Source organism: Tursiops truncatus, chromosome 18, assembly GCF_011762595.2.
Source record: "Tursiops truncatus isolate mTurTru1 chromosome 18, mTurTru1.mat.Y, whole genome shotgun sequence".
In the NCBI taxonomy this organism is placed as follows: domain Eukaryota; kingdom Metazoa; phylum Chordata; class Mammalia; order Artiodactyla; family Delphinidae; genus Tursiops; species Tursiops truncatus.
In genome coordinates this window covers 52,921,997-52,940,398 of record NC_047051.1, presented here as the reverse complement: position 1 = coordinate 52,940,398, position 18,402 = coordinate 52,921,997, and the positions used below count along the sequence as shown (strand labels likewise).

At 35.4% G+C, this 18,402-nt stretch overlaps 1 long non-coding RNA gene across 2 annotated transcripts in view; it reads right to left on the bottom strand.

The window, feature by feature from the left end:
* LOC101323486 (uncharacterized) overlaps window positions 1–18,402 on the bottom strand; it is a 218,641-nt gene that overhangs the window by 79,316 nt on the left and 120,923 nt on the right. For both annotated transcript variants that reach the window (XR_002173464.3, XR_002173462.3), the window contains exon 2: window positions 18,127–18,194. This is a non-coding gene — a long non-coding RNA (uncharacterized lncRNA). The remainder of the gene's footprint in view (window positions 1–18,126; window positions 18,195–18,402) is intronic.

The window sequence follows — 18,402 nt, the reverse complement described above, 5'->3', positions numbered from 1 at the left end:
TTTGAGATGTTATGTATGAATGTGTTTTCACAATGCTAAAATGCAAGTATACCTAATGTTAACATTTATGTGATCCTTTTAAAAAATCAATTTTACTAAACTATACTGTCTATATTATTTCCTTTCCAACCAGTTGTTGTGCATTGTAAAAGTTCAGAACCAGAGGCTGAGAAATTGAAGGTGGCCTACTAAAGCACCTGGCCTGAGCTTGGTTTATAAAACTCTGTAGGATATTCTATAGTGAATATTATTGAATGATTCAAATGCTTGCATTAGATTCTTATCAAGTAGTGTCAGCCAAACTTTTATTTAATCATTGCTCAATACTCTTCATAAAATTCCGAAAATAATAGTGACCTATATTAATTTCTATTCCCATTAGCCACATCCTTCCTTTGTTAAACAGAAATTTGAAACTCTGCATTCTTTATATGTTTTATTCTGAATGAGTAAATAAGCCACATTCTAGGAATCAGGAACTGTTGAAATTGGATTAAACTGGTCTCAGCTCTAATGACTTTGATTATAGAAAAATAATATGCATTGGCCTCCTGAAAGACTTTTCTATGTGACGACTGACATATAAACAGCAATGGCATAATTGGCTCACAACATCCTATGAAATCAGAAGATTTCATCTAAACTTCAAGGAATCATACCCTCTTCTGTAATTCCAGAACTATCTGTGATTACTTTCTTTGAGCAGGTGATGTTTATTAGCAAGGAAATGGAGTTAGATTGACATCACAAGCCTTCCTATACAAAATGTGGTCTCTGGAACACCTGCATGGACAGATCCTGGGAGGCTGTTAGAAATGCAGAAGTTCAGGCTGCTCCCCAGATATACTGAATCACAATCTGCAAATCTAAAAGATCCTTACATAATTCATATTCACTTGAAATTTGAAAAACACAGCTCTAAGTGACAGTTTTTCTTATTGAAAGTATATTTTGTTTATGGAATTGGAGGTGGATGGTAATAATGTCCTTTGCTTTTTATACCATTTAGGCTGCAGGCTTTCATTCTCTGGCTTGTACAACAGAGAAGCTAACCAGCTGGTTGGCTATTCAACAACTATTCCCAACTTCTCTTCGAATTTTACTCAGTTATCCTCCTCTTTGACAAATCAGGGTCTTCATAAGTAATGAGAATATCCCCAGTCCCATGGAGTGAGCCATGACTTATAAAACAATTCCATTGTTTCCTTCTTTTTACTTGAGGTTAGTTTAGGCTTGAGCATGTGACAATATTCTAAGCAGATTATATTAACCTTTTGTATTGCCTGAATCTTGCAGAAGGAATCAATAGAGAATTATAGTTCAAGGTAATTATAAACTGAAAGAAATCAGCAAAGACCAAGAATAAAGCACTGATACGTTTTTCTATACTATTAATGTATATTGCTATTTATTTTCTCTTTATTTAAGAATACTTCCTCCTAATGGCTCGATTATCCATAGACCAAAAAAAAAAAAAAATGTGCTGTAAGAAAATCAATGTATCACAGTCTCAAACTTAGAGGTAATATTTAAATTACGCTGGAAAAAAGCTCTCTTTTCTCAGATGAACTTTTGTATTCTGGAAACGTTCACGAGATTTGCAGTTGGTTAAATGAGTCACGTTGACCTGAAGTTTAAGGAAGTCACAAGGCTCTATATTTGAAGAGGGGCTTCAGAGAAGTTGCAGAGCTAAGACCAGGCTACTTTACAGCAGACCTGGGGAAAAGACAGTACCAATTTGCTCAGTGGATCTCCTTACCCTATTGACACAACCCTGGGAAATGAGAGTAGAGGTTTTTATTGCCACAATTTTCTAACTAAAATATCTGAATTTTTAAAAGCTTAGGCTTTTAATCTCTCAAAGAAATATCTTTCTCAAGATCTGATCCCTAAACTTCCAAAAAGCACCCATGGATTTAGCAGGGAAAAAGAAAATAGTATTTTTAAAGTTGGAAATTAATTTTCAGGAAGGTTTCTAACCTCTGCCTCTTTACCAATAAATTACAGTTAGCAACAGTTAATCCCAGATAAAATAATGAATTCTATAAAAAGATGTATTCTTTTAATTTCTAATATGAGGGCACTTTATGGTTATCCAGTCCAATGCTATGATTTTACAAGTGAAGAAATTGAGGGGACTTCCCTGGTGGTCCAGTGGTAAAGAATCCGTGTTCCAATGCAGGGGACGCGGGTTTGATCCCTGGTCAGGGAACTAAGATCCCACATGCCGCAGGGCAACTAAGCCCATGTACCACAACTACTGAGCCCATGCGCCTCAACGAGAGAGCCCATGTGCCACAAACTACAGAGCCCGTGTGCTCTAGAGCCTGTGTGCCACACTACAGAGCTCATGTGCCCTGGAGCCTGCACGCCGCAACTAGAGAGAGAAAAACCCGCAGGCCACAACGAAGAGACGCTGGCCGCAACTGAGACCCTACACAGCCAAAAAAAGAAAGAAAAAAAAAGATAATTAGAAAGAAAAAGATTATTTTAAAAAAAAAAAGAAGAAAGAAATTGAAATCAGAGAGTTTAGTTGGTTTTCACAAAGTCACACCTACTTAGTGCCAGAATCATGACTGGACACCACGTTTCTTACCACTGGGTCCTAGGCTTCACCCTGTCTCTTGCTCTCATAATTATCAAACTCTCCAATGAATCATCTGGATGGTTCACAGCACATTTTTACTTGTGTATTAGTTATATGAAAATGGCATGCTTAATTTCAGACTCTGGATATACGTGAGGATATAAACCACCATGCTATCCTACAGTTGTTTCTTAGCAAGAGGATAAGAAACATCTTGTTTCTGATTGTATACTTTTTTGTTTTCTAAAGAGGTTTGTTACCAGAGTTTTTGATCGGTCATAGAGTGAATGTAATGACTACACATTTTTCTTCTAGTCACTATGTTGAGTCATTTACAGTTTTTTGAACTGTACTTTCCTAAACTCTAATGACATAAAATTGTGAAAATCATTACTGACCAATGTTCCAGGGTCACAGTTTACTTTCAGTAATATTTAAACCTTCTATTTTGGTAATCTGGAAGTAATATAATCTCTAGGTTGAATTGTCATGTGTTCATTTTCTTTCTAGCTAGATGGCTTTTAATTGCTTCTATAACTGATGCATATATTGTACAATGTCAGAATGTCAAATTATAATAGTATGTATCCACAAGTATTTTCAATATTTATTGTTATCCTATGTTAATTTCATTTCTTATAGCTTCTTATGTGTGCAGTTTTCTGTCATTGTTATACAGCTGAAACCTTTGTAATTATTGGCATTTATCCCCTAACAATTTCAGGAAGTTTGTTAATCTGTAGATTTATTTTTCTTTTAATAAGAAATATAGTAATTAGAAAATATCTTAGCTAATAGAAACTCTACACCCATGTTATCTCAATGTAGGCATCATCCAATCTCTCATAACCTGATAGGTGGTAATCCACAATCAGGTGACTATCAGACTGCACTCCATTCAAATTGTTAGAAAAGTACTTGTTTATGTGGAGTTAGATTTTTCTCATCATAACTTCAATGCATTGGATTTAGTTTGGCCTTTGGAGTAATATAGAGTAAGTCTACCATCTTTTCAAAGTGACGGGTTGTTTTTAATGTTTGTCTTTAATATTAGTGTTAGTTATTATATTGCACTTCCCTTTTCCTCTTTTCCAAGCCCTGAAATGATGATGATGATGATGATGATGATGATGATGATGATGATGATGGTATTTACTAAGTACATACCATGGGCCAGGAAAGATTCTTAGTCTTTCACATGCGTTAGCTTATTTCATTCCCTCAGTAGACACATAAAGACGATACTAGTATTCCCACTTACCATGAGAAAACTGAGGCTCCGAGAGATTACAGTGCTTTCTAAGAGTCATATCAGCTAAGAAACTGGAAGTAAGAAGCACACTTCGGTTTCTCTGACACCAAAGCCAAGTTCTTCCCAACCCCCCACCCTGCCTTTTACTGTATCTCATGTTTCTTTACCCATTTTTCTTATCACAGAGCTCTTAAACTCATCATCAGAGTCTTACTCTCAATGCTTTCATTTGTTGAAATTTTTCTTTCTCTTGCTGTATAATCCATGTATCTTTTATATTATTGTTGTTACTTTAATAAAGGATTCCATTTCAGTAAGACTTTTGGCTTTCCACACAAAGTAGCTGTTACAAGGTATGAATTGCTGAGCCCAGTTTCTCAAGCTAGCTAAAAATTTTAATTATTCTTTTATATTGTACACATTTAAGTACTTCCCGGTAAGTACGCCCATCCTTCTCCAAATGCCAGTTGGTTACTGTGGAGACATAAATGTAAGCTGGAAAGCGATCAGTCCACTAATTGATACGGACAGTCAATTAGGGCTTCAAAGGAGCTGGCTCAGTGTTTTACACATAGAGAACATGGGAGAAAGATTATAGTGTGTCGTGGCGTAATCTCTGTTGCTTCATTGTAGACCAGAGCTATATATACTACTGGATGGTTTCTACAGAAACTAAGCAAGTTTCTCACTGTTTGCTAATGGGATGGTAGCATTATGGGAAACAATATCGTGTGATTTGAACCTATTAGCTTTCCCTTTTTAAAGTTCCAGACTGAACCAATTCCGACTCTGTTCAGGTCAAAAGTCTTCTTAATCTCTGTGTTATGCTGATCAAACCTCAAACTGTCGGGTCAGATTATTTCCATTGGGCCAGTTCTATTTGTGATTAATTAAAATTTCTTCTTGACTGCATACAGTTCTTTTAAATGTATAATCCCTTTATTGTGTAGCGAATTGAGAATATGGTCCTAATTTAAAAACAAATACTCATGTGGGCCTCTCAGTATGATGTAAGCCACCAATTTCAGTAAAGTAAAGAAAGAAAAATACAACATTTTACTATTTTTTCATGAGTATATGAGTGCAATAACCAAGAGAAAATTATACATGACTTGCCTATCACTGCAGATTACAAGAACTGATTAAAGGGAAAAACTGCTTTATGTAAATAAAATGTATATGCAGAAAGCCTTGATTCCAGATTTTTATCCAGCGGCATTTTAGTTTTAGAAAAAAATAATCAAAGTTAAGAGTACATGAAAAAATTTAAAAGGTGGCAAACCTTCTCCTCATTAGACTATAGGAATTTGAATATTCAGGTTAATTTTCCTTCAGGTTATTCTATAATTTAACTGAAGAATTGTTCTGAAGTTTTGTTCTCCCTGTATATATGGTGATTAACTACATGATCTTTTATGTCGTGTTTATAATGAAGGAGAGGGCACCTTTCTGCTATTTTATTCATTTTCTACCTACCAAGAAAACACACTCATTTTGTAAAAATTAAAGTCTTGCACACAACTGTTGTATTATCAAGAAGGTTGTGAAACATCAACCCTTTCCAAAAATAAACTTGACTTTTCCCATCATTAATGGGTCTCTCAGAAATACGTATACAAAATAAAGCAGCTGAATTAAGCAGTGCAGATAACTAGAGTATTGCTGAGAACAGCAAAGCCGGCAATGGACCTGGTGCTGGGCAGCTTCTGAATTCCCCTGGTGAAAGGCAGTAAGGAAAGAGATGAAAAGTTGGGGGACAGGGGAGAAAAGAGGCAGAAAAAGGTGGGCAAGAGATTCTCAGAGAGGGACTAGCAAAAAAAGATGTACAGGAAATTCTCAAGGCAGGCCAAAGGAAAGGAGAGCTCATGAAAGCTGGGGAGCTCTAATGTGAAAGAGGAGGGAGAGGGTTCTGCGGGGCTGGTGCATCAGCCAAGGACCTGCCAGTGGCCAGAGGGCAGGAGCAGAGGTCACGTGGTCATGGGCAAGGCGCCCAATCCCTGGCTGCTGCCCAGGAGCCGGCCCTGGTCCACGTTGGGAGTAAAGGGATTAGAGTATATGAAAGAAATGCACACTGCATTTGGGATAAGACATATAATAAAAAACGATCTGGTACTTTAATTAAATGTCAGGTGCCTTCTAAGTAAGCTGAGTGGTCTTAAAACCAACAAGTTTACTCAAAGCCTTGTTTACTCAAAGCCTGAGTAAAGAAGAATCTACTTATAATATTCGTACTGAAACATTGCTGTCAGTCCATAATGCACAGTAGATGATGTAAGAAATTGTAGTGGGGGGAGGGGGAATGTGTTCTTGCGCTATAGCATCTGTTCATAATGGAACCAAAGAAGTCTCTGTCACTTGTTAGCTGTGAGACTGTGGACTCTAGGGAAGTCCTAAAATTAGACTTCACATTCCCAATTATCAAAGGCTCCAGTGACTCCAGCAAGAGGTAAGTGTCTATAATTCTCTTCAATGTTTCAGGGAGAGTTCTACCCAGTAAACATTTTCCTCTAGCTCATAAAAGGCATCATCATGGGCTTCCCTGGTGGCGCAGCGGTTGAGAGTCCGCCTGTCGATGCAGGGGACACGGGTTCGTGCCCTGGTCCGGGAAGATCCCACATGCCGTGAAGCGGCTGGACCCGTGAGCCATGGCCGCTGAGCCTGCGCGTCTGGAGCCTGTGCTCCGCAACGGGAGAGGCCACAACAGAGGCCCGCGTACCGCAAAAAAAAAAAAAAAAAGACATCTTCAGTTTTAAACAGTATCTGAAAACTGTATTTTTTCACTAACCTTAAGCTGCTCTGCATCCATCAGTGATATAAAAATCTATAAAGCCAACCCGTGCAAGAAACGTATTAATGAATAATATGCTTTTGCATCCAGTCTATTATATTTTCAAACACAATCAATGCAATTCTTCCCTTTATCTCTTTCAGGCTGAAGCATGGGCCAAAATGACCTTTGTTTACTCTCATCTCCCACTCTGAGATGAATTCGTCAATTAAAAAATTCAGTTACTTTTTAAAAGTTAGTATCATATATGAAGCTACAGATCCAAGTAATTTCTTTTCCCTGTCTTGTTGGTGTTACTGAGTTATGAAACACTGAAACCTCTTTATTCTTTGTGGCCTCAGCCTGAGCAGCACAAGAAGACCATCCTCACATAAGCTGTGCCCTGATTCTCCCTGCATAGAGGACCTCTCTCAAAAATACCCACTCTGTTCTCCCAAGCTTCCTCCATTTTAAATAGCTTTCATCCATATGCTCAACCTTTTCATCATGTTCCATCCCCTCTTTGCCTTAATCAAAACCTCACTCTCCTTAAAAAATATTAAAACCTTGTTCTACATATATCCCTCTCAAGTATATCCCTCTCAAGTCAACACTGCTCATTTTCATACTCGTATGCGCCACATGACAGAGGGTCGAAACTATTGGATTACATGTGCTTGGCTTAGCTTTCAGTTGTGTTGAGACTGTCAAGATTCTGTCCTAAAGAGCATTTGAAAGCTTTGATCCCAACTTACTGGAATCAAACTGCTTCACATTTATTTCCACCTATTGATTTTCTATCCTCATAAAAGTGCCCTTGGACTAAGGAGTTTCAAGTCATTCCATAACACGCTACTCATGATGAAGAGACTAAATTTATCTCATCTTTTATCAAATTGTAGAACTCAAAGTGATACAGTTTACAAGGCTATAATATAAAGCAGATTATTCAGCAGTGGTAATATTAACGTCCAAGTCGAGTAATTTTGTAATGGAACTCCACAATTTTAGTGACAATCAACAATGTCTCCAGACATTGCCAAATGTCCCCTGAATGGAAAACTCCCCTGGTTAAGAACTACTGGCAAAAAGAAATGATTTTAAAAAATTAATTCCTTCTATCATGGGATTTATAAACACATCAATTCAGAGTGCAGCTGCAGAAAGGAAGGGCAACGAAATGTTAAGTAAGAAAACTTAAATACATAAGCCTGAAAATTTGGTCACAATAGAATTCCTAAAACAATAGGTGCATTAAAAAAATTTTAGAAGGCTCTATTCAGGTTAATGTGTCTGAAACCAAGGAATAAATTCATTTCATAATTATATATTCATTTAATTTATTCTTGGAATTACAAATGGATCTGATTTGGTTATTATCATTTTTCAGATACTCTGAAATAAGAAAAAAGCAGAGAACCATTTAAATGGCTTCAATGTAATGGATTCAGAGATGAATAAATGTATTCAATTGCAAAAGTAGATTTAAAATGTCATGAGTCTATAATTACATCATTATCTTTTCTTAATATGCCATTTGTCATTAAAAAAAACCACAGTGATTTATAATAACCTATTTATTTCATGACAAATCATACTCACAAAATCAAGGTTTGAATCCTAATTGAATACAGAATAATGCCAGGTACAAAGTGGCCAAAGACCATAAATATCAGTTGATGAAGATGAATTGAGAGGTCAAAGTAGCTAAATTTGCACCAAAAACATAATTAGTCTTTACTTTTACTGCAATAATTTTTTCAAAGAAGTAATAGTTATCATACTTGAACTATAAGCCTTACCATGTTACCAGTTAGAATTCTGGGCTGTCCAAATCAACTTCTCAAATACATTCATAGTATATAAAGCATGTTAGAATTACTTTAAAAATCAAATATTCTGAAGTGCATTAATGATGCCAACTCAGTCTGCAGCTGCTACAGCTGGAGGGTTATGACTCACTTCTCTCTTCCCTTGGCTTTGGGTTTTCTATTGTGTAGGAAGATGAATCCTCTCCTGGTTATGGTAGTGTGCACAGGATAACAAAATATCAAGAAAACTGTTTTTTTTTTAAGGTACCCGTATGTCATTTCTCTTTCATGACAAATATAAACATGGTGAAAAGCAAACAATTTACTTACTAAATTTGTAGTTTGATTTACATAGGTCCAAATACGTGAATTTCATGTTCACTCCAAATTTATCATATAAATGTGATTTAGATGCCACTAAAGAAATTAGCTACTTTGGTTTTGCTACACTCATTCTAGAGAAAAGTATCTGAAAGCTGTTTTATTAAATTGACAGATTATTTCTGGGTAGTTTTGAATTTACTTTTACTGTTAATTAACCATTAACTGACAGACTGGTCTAATTTAAGTGATATTTTAAAAGACAAATAGGTCTCCATTAAGGAATGGAGCTCTTTAATTTTAGAAACTAATAGAAATGATTCAGTTGTTCAACTATTCCTGACAGGCAAGCAATCCATTATACAGTGAATTCCCAATTACACTAAAATTTTTTATTTTTCTGAAATTTTAATTTTTGACTACACAAAAATATGAGTTAATTTATTCACAGTCAAAAGTCTTCAATGCAAAGGGAAGTGATGCATGGTTGTTTAGATCTTAACTTTTGAGTTACCTCTGTATTTGCATCTTGATTCTACCACTTTCTAGCTGTGTACACTTCGGAAACATCCACAAACCCCAACACGCTCATCTGTAAGATGAGACAACATCCTGGGCCACCGAGAGAATTCAAATGGGATAATTTGTTTAAAGTACTTAGCACAGTGACTGGCACAGAGTAAATTATCACTAAGTAATTTTATTATTATTGCTAATAAATTATTTTTGTAAAAATTAATTCAACTTATTATTTGGCCATTCTGTGAAAACACAAACTTACATTACTTAATTTTCTTGTGTTACTACATTAGACATAACTTCAAAAACAACTGAATTTATGAAGCTGGCTTCAATTTTTATTTATTGTTTATTAAAGTATAGTTAATCTATAATATTATATTAGTTTTAGGTGTACAGCACAGTGATTCAGTATTTTTACAGATTATACTCCATTAAAAGTTATTACATGATAATGGCTATAATTCCCTAGGCTATTTAATATAACCTTATTGCTTATCTGTTTTATACATTGTAATTTGTATCTCTTAATCCTAGCTTTATAGCTTTAATTCCCAGTTTAAACATTAGACATTAATATTTATTATGCTAATTGATATTAGTTTGTAGTAGTCTTTACATAATATTTATGCTCTATTTTATTTCGCTTTACATAGACCTTTTTTTCATTCAGAAAGGCTAATGAGTTTTACCAAATCCTGTTTCAGCTGCAAGTGATATGATTGTATTGATTCATTTTGACTTGTTCCTGAAATAAATTATTCTGAGAGGTTGCTAATATTGAATAATCACTGAAAAACTAAGCTTAAAATCTTGCTCACTTTTTCACAAAATCCTAGATAACATAATTTTTATTTTGATTTTTTTCATTGATCCTTGGATTTTTTTCTAAAGTGTAGTTATTTTAAGATGCTGAAGTTTTGGCATGTGTGCGTTTAATTTTTTGACTTAATTTCAAGTGATATTGGCTTATGCTGAAGCAATATAGCCTGCATCTAGTAGAATTCATTGAAGTTTTTGAGGGGAGATCAATATATGACCAATTTAGTATATTTTTAAAGAAATGAGAGATAGATGTTTCACCTCTGCTTTAGGTCTTTACACAGCAATACTCATTTACTCATTTTTCATTATTATATATATGTATATAATAGTCCCTGTTGATTTTATTATTTGACATTTTCATAGTCTTGTTTCATTTTCTATGTAATTCATTAGTACAGAAGAATATATAATAAATCTCTCATTACAACTGTATTTTGAAAGAACTTGTATTTCAAGGCTTTTTCCTTTATGAATGCATTACCATGAAACTTAATGGAAAATTTTATTTATTATTATACATGCTGTGTGAATTGTACCTTATTTTCCTTTTTAGTTTCTCTTCAGCTTCTATTAATACTGCATTCTTTTTGTATTTTATTTGGAATTTCATGATGATACACTGATTTATCCATATTTTTACCTCATTTCTTTTGTTGTGTATCTACTAAAATACACCTTTAATATTTGCATGGTATTAACAGGGATATAATTTTATTGTCCTCCTTATGGACAGGCAACTGCACTACAGTATTGTTTTTTTAATAATCCATCTTCTACTCAGTTTTAAAAGTGTTCCTCTCTCAGATATCAAGATTCTGCATGTGTGTTTCTGAGTTCTCTGTCTTATTTGTTTTGTCTATCCCTGTGCCCATGCAACATTTTTAAATTAACATAACTTTACATATTTTGAAATCTGGGAAATCCACTGCTTCTCTGAGGTAGTTTACAGATGGTTGCAGTATTTCTACTCTCCTCCTACACAGAGATAGGACTCATCCCTGGATCTGATCCTTCCCAAGGAAGGACATATGCTTAGCATAGTACCCAGCATTCGAAATTTTCCCAGCAGAATGAGTTTAGCACCTTTTCAATATCCCTGACCTTTGGACCCCTAGCCCAGTATTAATAAATTGCTCCTACTCACACACCTCAGTGGGTAAGTCTTCCTGACTTATCGCACTAGAATCCTTCAGGCAATTCATTTTATCAGTGTGGTCCTGCATCTAATAATATAAAGAATCAGAAAACAAAATTGTCAAATTAAGAGGAAATTTATAGAGTGAGGGGAAAATGGAAGAAATAAAGCTAGATTCCTTGAGTGTCACAAACCTATAGAGAGAAACAAGGTGGTGGACCTGCAGAATAGAGCACTAGATCACTAGATCACTCACTAGTCCCAGATCAGAGGCAATATGGATAAGAAAGCAAAACCGCAGATGACCAATCTCTCCATCTGTGTTACAAACTGTCCCTTTACCCTCATCAGGGGTCCTTGTTCTTGAAGAAGTTGTACTTCACTCTTTGGATGAAAGAAACATCTAAGGAAATTAATGTATACAAGCACCTTCTTACCATACCCATTAAGCTTTGCCTGCAAGAAATTTTCTTTTGCTGCCATCATTCATACTCATAAAGAGGCTTCATGGAAAAAAAAAAGATTTATAGAATTTTGAGATCAAGTTTGTAAACTCAATGTCCTATAATTCTCATGCATGAAGGGAGATTATGTCTCCAATCTTCTCTACCTTAAAAATCTCTAATCAAGTAAATATCATACTTGATTGCATTATGACAGCCTATATCCTTACCAGAGAGATGGGGAAAGAGAGATTAGCATTTGATCATTACTCTGAAATGTTAGCTTTTAAATTTATATGCTCTCGAAAAAATTATTTAACTATATTGTTCTAGGCCAATAAATAGCTTTGAAAACTGAACATCTATCTCAAATCATATAACCAACAATTAATAAAGATAACATCACTTTTATTTCCTTTGCTTACTGAATTTATTGTGATGTCAAAATTACTGATCCTATGTAAATTACCTCAGCCTGGTCCTATAGCAAATTTTGGAGTAATTATTTAATTAATTTAAGTAACTTTATATAAATTAAGTTCATATATATGGTTCATCCATCAAATATTTACTTTGTGTTACTTTGTTAAACAAATGGAAAAGAAACAAATTACAAGGCTCTAGGTTTGGAAGAAAGTTAATAAATAAAACTAAGGTAGAATCACATTTATTTCCCTGTCATGCACGTTTGTTGTTGATCAACCCAACTTTACAAAAGGACTCAGAAGATGAAATTTACAAATACATACATACTGTAAAAAATTCAAGTGTTTTTAAATATATGAGTTTTTAAAGATGTATGTCCTCAATTTAAGGATTAAAAAAAAAATTCTCCCCCCTCAGCATTTTATAAAATTTAATGCACAAATAGATATGCATCCCAAAGTGTCAAAAGATTATTTTCATATGTTGGCAGATTCAGTCCATGCCTCTCTTAAAAATTTGGAACTTGTTTGCTTCTAAGGCTGAGTGCATTTTGGAATAACTTTTGTTAGCTACAAATAACAATCTTTTCAGGTCCTAGCAACCAGGCTCTGCTTTAGCAAAGGCCTTTGAAGAGTTGCTTTCACTGCCTTTGCCCTTCCCCTTACACCCTCTCAGGTTCCTACCATTCCATTTTTTAAACTAGAGAGAGAGAAAGGAATGAAAAAAGGAAGAAAGGAGAGGAAGGAAGGAAGGAAGGAAGGAAGGAAGGAAAACTTGTATAAAAGGATGCAGTGCAGTGTTTCACAGTTCAAAATTATGCAAAAACCAAATGTACACTTCTCACCTGCTTACCATGCAAGTTTGGGGATACAGTTCTTCACCAAACAACAGGTTTATTGATTATAAAGATTCCAGTAGAGATTTTTAGCCAATGTGTGCTGTTTTTGTGAAGAAGAAAAAAAAGTAATTTGGAATTGAGCCACCTTTATTTTAAGTTCCCTAGTCAATATGTTGCCACAGCAACCAAAGTTCTTGTTATCCGGGAAAAGACAGATGTCTTTGCTTCAATCAGGATGCAAAGCTTGAAGAAGGAAAAAAGAAAAAAAAAAAAAAAAAGCAATGAAAATTCATCATTTCCTGATTGAAATGTGAATTGCTCTGAGTTGGCTTTCAGCCATAGCCCTTATCCACAGTATCCTTCAATATGTATTCAAGTCCCTCAATATTGCAATACTTCATTTTCATTAATTAAATAATTACATCAAATGTTGTCTCATGATTCATTCGAATGAATTCATTGCCAAAAACAGCTATTATTAAATTTCAAGTAGTTCATATTATTGTGCCATGTATTGACAAATATGATGTTTAACTTTACTTAGTAAGAGTGGTTGTGTCCACAGAAAGAAAACGATGGGAACCACGAAAGGAAAGCATAGATAGAGTGAGGACCAGAAAGCCACCTATGTTTTTAATTAACTGTTTGGCTACATGTGCATTTTGCTTCTCACCCTTGAAGTTTTACTAAAAAGAAGGTTAAACAATTTATGGATGTTTAGACTAACAAGGGAAAAAAAGGAGACAATAGCAGACTAGGTATGACAAAAAATTTTTGAAGATGAAAAACAAATAGAATAGTAAGTGAATTAACAAAATAGAGAAAGTTTCGATTGAGCTGTCTGGACAGGAGGATACTGAACAGCCGTGAGTAAATTTAGATGGAATTACAGATAGACTTAGGTTCAAGGTCTACAGAAGGCAGAGTGTGAAGACAGAAAATCAAGAGATTGGTTGAAAAATCTGTTTCAAGAAAAGCCAAAGCTTTTAGCCCCTTTTCACCTACTGTTTGTGCATGGGCTAGGCAGGACTTACACTCCTGAGACTAAGATACCAGACAGATTCAGTTGAGAGGGAGGGGGGCCCAGGTCTCAACGTAGGAAATTTAATTAAAAGTTTGCATATTCTATACTACTCTACAATTTTTTAAAATTTATTGGTATTTTAATTAATCAACTTTATTTTTCAGGACAATTTTAGTTGTACAGGAAAGGTGAGCAGAGAGTTCCCATGTATCTTCTCTAAACACTGTTTCCTCTTTTATTAACTGCTTGCTTTAGTGTGGTACTTTGTTACAACTGATAAACCAACATTGATACATTTTTATTAGCAGAAAGCCATAGTTTACACTGTCTCTCTTTTTTTTTTTTTTTTTCTTTTTTCTGCCATACGCGGGCCTCTCACTGTTGTGGCCTCTCCCGTTGTGGAGCACAGGCTCCGGACGCGCAGGCTAAGTGGCCATGGCTCACGGGCCCAGCCGCTCCGCGGCATGTGGGATCTTCCCAGACCGGGGCACGAATCCGTGTCCCCTGCATCAGCAGACGGACTCTCAACCACTGCACCACCAGGGAAGCCCACACTGTCTCATTTTTTTTGTGTTGTTCTGTTCTGTAGTTTTTGACAAACGCGTAATGCCATGTGTCTACCATTAAAATATCATTCGGAATAGTTTCACTGCTCTGAAAATCCCCTGTGCTTCACCTATTCATCCCTCTTCCCATATTATTCCACCTGAACTTCTGCCAACCACTGATCTATTCACTGCTCTGTAGTATTGCCTTAAACAGTATGTCATACAGTCAGAATTGTACAGTATGTAGCCTCTCACAATGGCTCTGTTCACTTAAAGAACAAGTCCAAGCAGACTAGGTAAAGTGAAAATATACATGTTGATACTGGAAGAAGGCTTTAAGGAAGAAAATGTGACAATTTTGGATACTGATTCAAGCCAACAATATCCCACACAGGTCGATATGTTCTGGGAGCAGATGCCCCAAACAGGTCAGAACCAGGGGCTTTATTAATTCTGTCCTTGTATTTATCACTTACGTATGTCTCAGCTACTCTAATGATTTAAATTTTCCCTGTGGTAAAGAAAACTAATATCAGGAGAAATACTTTAGATTTTCCAGTTATTCAAATATATTTTCTCATCTGATTTTCACAAGCCGCATTATCCAAGGGACAGTCTCAGTTAGGGGTGCAATCCACAACCACAGAGTAGAGCAGCAGCCCAAGGTGCACCAAAGGGTTGGATCTCATCCACGAGTCTCGTGTTTTCAGTAACTGAGTTAAACAGTACAAATGTTCAGCTCATCACAGCAGAACATATTTCTTGGAACTAATTTTTTGGATGACTGATTTTTTCACATAAAAAGTACAACGATTCCTTCCCAGAATATTTGAATATTCATTCTGTTTTTTATAACCGATTCTATATAATAAACTGTAAAGTTCATCACTATACATAATCATATGTATAGCCTCAAAGTTCACAACACAGTAAATCAGCTGTTTTTTAAATGCTGGAATGTATCTGTATTTTTATGGCAATAATTAAATTACCATTTGGCTATATTTTATCACATATGGTACACTTAAATAGTTAAGCAATATTAGTCACCTGTTTTATATTACACTTGTATTACTTATTATACAAAATATGTTACATAGATCATACTTTGTTTTGACTATTGAAAAACTATGCCCACTACGTTTAGTGCCATAACCTAGTAATTCCACAAGAGTTCCAGAGTCCCCTTGGGAATGCCTCATATTGACACGACATCCTTAATTGCCAGAATCTACATTTGGATATCTATGATTTTGCTAAAAAATATGTAGAAACCCGTGTAGCCAAGCAATTATCCCTTTGGCTATTCATCAGAGGAGTCTCAAGAGACTAAGCATTTCTATTCTAGGGCTGGAATGATTTACCCTTTGAAAGAAATGTAAGGAAATAAAATAAGCTCAAAATTGACTTTCAGACTATTACTTTGAAAGGAAATGTTACCTACATAGAAGACCTTTAGTGAAACAACTAAATGCCTATTTAACATTTGTAACATGTTAGGAGCCATATTATTATCTATATAAAGAGTTGAAAGATATCTCCTAAGACTCCCTTGAGTCACAACACTGTCAGCAGAATCCAAAGAAAACCTGTTCTGTTTTAAAGAATTGCTCCTAGAAAGACTATTCAAGAAATTCTTCTTAAAGAAATCGGTCAGATGATTATTATGATCTAATCTATGACTCAATCTGTTTTTTGATCATTACTAAAAATGAACTAATGGAAACAAACGTGAATGACTACCAATCTGCATGGAGTTTGAATGGACCTGGAAGACCATTATTGAGTAACTTTTCAGACTTCTGATTTTCCACGAATTCATCTTAAGTTGTTGCCTCAAAATCTATTTTCTCAAAACCCATCCTGTGGGAAGATTAAGGAGACATAATTTTCCCTATTTCTCCCACTATGTACAACAAAAACCCTGGCATTGTTATTTAAAGCAAACATAGGAGAAAAAAGGCAGAACTGCTAGGGACCTTGGGACCCAAGGAATGACATGATGATGAGTTTCCTGAGTTATCTTTTTGCTTCATATGTGGCAGACTTGGAGCTGAAGAAAGTGGCAACTGAGAAATGCCAACAGACACAAGAAAAAGAAAAAATTCTGCTCTCCCTAATCAAAAAAAAAACAGGGTAGCCCACCCAGAGAGATACTTTTAGACAGTAACTGTTCTACTCAAGGCAAACATCACAGGAAAAATGAAGGCCTCATCCCCATCTGCACCAGCAAGGGCAGAGTGGCGGTGGCAATGAGGTGTCCTCCCTCCACCAGCTGGGATGGTGTCAGAAAAGGCTGAATGGAGGCTTAGGACTTTCACAAGCTCCCAGAGATAATGGGGCCACCCCTCCATGGTATCAGTGGAGGGCCGGGGAGCCAGACTTCTGCCTCTGCCCAGCAGTAACAAGGAACCCTCTGCTCATGTGTTGTTAGACTGAGTGGGGAATCTAGATTTCTACCTTCATCTGGCAGTAAAGAGACTTCACTGATTTCCCCTCTCCCTCTGTCCCTGCCAGGATAATGTCAAACAAACAAACAAACAAAAAAGTCAGCTAAAACAGAGGCTAAATAAGATGCAGAGTTTCATAATAGAGTTCCAAAAATTCCCAAATATCAATCAAATGTCACTTGCTACACCAAGAACCAGGAAAATCTCAGGGGAAAAATAACCATCAGTAGAGGAGAAACACTGAGAAGACAGAGATGTTAGAATTAACTGAGAAAGACTTTACAGCAACCATTATAAAATCGATTCAACAAGCAATTTTGAGTGTGTTTAAACCAATCAGAAAACATAAAAGCTCCGTAAAGAAATAGAAAATCTCAGCAAAGAAATGGAAGTTAAAAAGAAGACCAAATGAAAATTTAGAACAGAAAAATATAATGACTGAAATAATAAAACTCAATGGATGAGCTCAACAACCAGATGAAGGTGGGAGATGAATCAGTAAACTTGAATGTATCGATAGAAATTAGCAAATCTGGACAACAGAGAGAAAATAAAACAAAAAAAAGGAAGAAGAAAAGAAATAGACAAATGAAAAGAGCCACAGGGGACTTGTGGGAATATAACAAAGGATCTAGCATTTGTGCCATCAGAGACCCAGAAGGAGAGGATGAAGAGGGAGGGGCTGCAAAGTATGCAAATATATGGCAGAAAGATTTCTGAATCTGGCAAAAGAAATAAACCTACATATTCAAGAAGCTGAGTGAACTACAAACAGAATAAACCCAAAGAAACACACCAAGACACAACATATTCAAACTTCTGAAGATAAAGACAAAGAAACATCTTAAAAGCAGTGGGAAAAAAAAAACCCTCCATGTTATCTAGAGGTGAAAAACAGTGGATTTGAATGTGGGTTTGTGATAATGAACTTCATTTCTTATTTCTATTTTTCTATATATTTTTTTCATTTTCTTTAAAACAAGCATTTGAATTCTGTAAAGGAAAACAATTAAAATTTAAGTAGTGCTAATGTTTTTTTTCTAATTTTTCAAGAGCTGAAAGAAGTGAACTGTCAACCCAGAATTCTACATCCAGTGAAATATTTTGCAGGACTCTAGGGAAAATCAAGATGCTCTCAAATGAAGAAAAAAATAAGAGAAATTGTCACCATCAGACTTACCCTGCACATCAGATCCTAGTAATCTGACTCAGATGTTTTCTCCACAATTCTGACCCAAAAAGGTCTACCTAAACATAGAAAAGAATGAGAAATCATGAACACTTTAAATCTTTTATACAGCACTATTGAACTGATTGTACACACTATTTATGTTGAAATTAACAATAATGTTTTCTAACATAGGTTTTGTCACTCTCATTTAGTCTTTTCAGTATAATCATGAAATATGTCAATAGCCCTTCCTGATAACTTACCGATGGCTACCCAGATCAGATA